This window comes from Frankliniella occidentalis, unplaced genomic scaffold (assembly GCF_000697945.3).
Source record: "Frankliniella occidentalis isolate FOCC.00 unplaced genomic scaffold, Focc_3.1 Scaffold228, whole genome shotgun sequence".
NCBI lineage: Eukaryota > Metazoa > Arthropoda > Insecta > Thysanoptera > Thripidae > Frankliniella > Frankliniella occidentalis.
The window spans coordinates 111,233-114,239 of NW_026267354.1; positions in this window are offsets into that span (position 1 = coordinate 111,233).

Below are 3,007 nucleotides of genomic sequence, written 5' to 3' on the forward strand. Positions count from 1 at the left end.
CCCGTGTGGAACGCAGGCCTGTTAATAAGTCCTATTCTTGTCGTTATTCGCAAGACGATTCACGGGCGGAAAACGGCAAGTGTACGGTGAGGTTTACAGGCAAAATAACGACAAGCAGGCAAATCACTTGGCTGCTGTTGCAATGCCTGTAAAGTTGTCGTTTTTTGACACCTAAAAGTGGTCCGTTGCACCATTGGAAACACGACAAATTTACTTCAAAAGCAGGGAGGCCGTCGCGCGCTGTTGCCTTGTCGCCCCAACCCTGAAGGCGCATGCGCGAGCGCGCCAATCTTTCAAATGCCGCGCCGCACCCGCCCCTTGTCTCTTGCCCTGTCAGCTCTCATCCATCGCGTGTCTTTACTGCACTGGCGGGGAAGTCTGGGCGATGTCGAAAGGAGACAAATGTATACGTTCCCAGTTTTTTTTATTAACAATTTGTTGTCAACAAGAAATGAATCACTCTAACTCATGCTTGTTGAGGGGCTCCACAAGAAATGTGTCGCCTGCTCTTTCCACTTTAAATAGTACACACAAAATGTCAGCTATAGGTATAACGTCACACTGACAAAACAAGTCCACTTGGGAGGCAGTATTACATTTCATTATATTACTTAATACTATATTATTGACTTCAAATGGAGAAACATGAAAAGGTTTTACAATGGCGAAGTACTGAGATTCACATGAACAAAGCAAAGAACACATACAAATGACTTTTACAAAACAAACAATACTACCATACTTAACAGAGGTATCCCTGTATTTGATGTAAGACGAAACTCTATTACACTTGTAAAGAGATGCATAATACAGCAAGCCCTGATGAAGAATCCTGTGAATCAGAAGCACCTCAGAAGAGGGATTTAACACATTTTCCCTTCTTAGAACACCAATTACCCACGCAGTATCAACACCTATTTCAGTGAATTTCCCAACGCAATATGTTCTGGGACCAATGGGTTCAGTAATTTTTAACCTGTGATATTTTTTAATGTTAGTACAGTACTGCTTGACAGGACCTTCTTTTAAATTGAAAATCATAAGTGGAAGATGGGTTATTACACTAATGTTTGAGTGAATTTGTAAACCAACATGTCTGGTACCGTGGATAAGATTTAACAGTCTCCCGTTTATGTCTTCAAACATAAAGCAACTGAAGGACCATAGAGGACCTAGAAGCTGAACACAATGTGGTAGGTGCAAGCACATGTGTACATTGTGGGAAACATTATCAATACCATAGATTATCTTGAAGTCCTGAACAAACTGCTTTAACAGTCTGTCTGCTAATATTACATCATTTTGACTAATACTTTGAGAATTTAGAAGAGAGACGCCTTTCACAAATAAACAAAAGTGTTGGAAATCATCACTTTCTAAAATGTCTTCAAGCAGCAAGACAGAGAGATTATACAGAAAGGAGCGCAATTCACTTGCTTTCCAATGGATTAATTTTTCCACAGGTTGCGGTTTCCTTTGAAGATACTCTGGAGGTGTAATATCTAATAATTTTTCAGACAATAATTTAGCCTTCTCCGAATATTTGCCATCAATAAACCACAATTTTAGTAATTGTTTCATGACTCCAAGGCACAAGCAGTGCATTCCGTCAATTGCCATTGAATCAAAAATATTGCTGAAAATATCGGACAGAACAGTGGGCCCCTTAATACCACAATACAACTCCTCATGTTTAACAGTTTTTAGGAAAATTATTTTATCCTTTACGGCTTGCTGAACATGAATTTTATAACTCTGCATATCTCTCAGAGGCACATTTTCTTCAAAGGGAAAAACAGTACTATCTCCAGGGTGAACTCCTTTTGTCATACAGACAGGGCACGAATAGAACCCAGAATGTATTTTCATGTTAATGAAGGCGGCAGTTGCTGGAGCATCACAGGTTCCACATACTAGTGTACCAGTTACCTTTTGTGTTTCACTTTCACCATAAGGCTCAACATCAATACCACCTTTCAAAATTAACAGTTGTTTATAAATGGGAACTAAGAACACATTTGGGTGGGGTTTAACAGTACTGCCCCAGATTCCAGCAATGATTAAATTTTCGCTGAGAAAGCGTTTCTCAGGGGGCAATTCCAGTATAACTAAATAAAATGGCCACAAAGAATAAGAGTTCGATTTAAAGACGGGTATACCATCAGTATTAAACATAAAAGTTATGCCATTGTTAGTGAAACCTTGACTTTGAGCTCGTTTATAAATCTCACCATCATAAATGTCCTCAATGTTATCAGAATTTTCTTTTTGCCTAGTTTGATTGTACCGTATATTTTGAACAAAATCTGGACGCTTGAAAAGTCTTTTCATCTGATCAGCTAGTGAGAATGTAATAAAGTACTCTACCTTTCTTGCTGGATCAGTGCAAGTATCACACAATTCAATTGAAGACTTCCTACTCTTATAACAAACAGAACAAAAATAATGAATTTCAACGGGCTCTTCTAAATGCTCTAACTTCTTAAACACAGAATGATTTGTTTTCAAGAAATTGTTCGGCTGTGGTAGATGTAAATTTATCAAGGAAAGGAGGCGACCAAATCCAACCCCACTTAAATTAACAGATTGAGCAAAAGTAAGGGTAGCAGTAAGGCTTTCCCATAAATTAATTGGTGAGCCTGGATAAATCTGATCCCCACATTCCTGATCAGATGTTGTTTGCCCTTCATCCTCGACAATTTCTTCTTCAGATTCTACCTCTTCCTGCAGTCCCTCTGGAAGCGGCTCTGGGGGGAGTGTAGAATTCTGAATACCCAATACACTGTTCCAAAAATACTCTGAAAAAAAAAAACACACATTTATTTTAATGTTTGGTAATTGTTTACTTGAGTGACTCCTCGCCCTGGAGTCACTCAAGTATACCATCGGAAAGGTATTTTTCATTAGAATCCTGAACAGTATTTTTATATTGGCGCTCGAGTCTGGTTTTCCTCAAAATTAAATAAATATGCGTCGCCGCTAACCTTCAGATGCACTTTGAAGACGG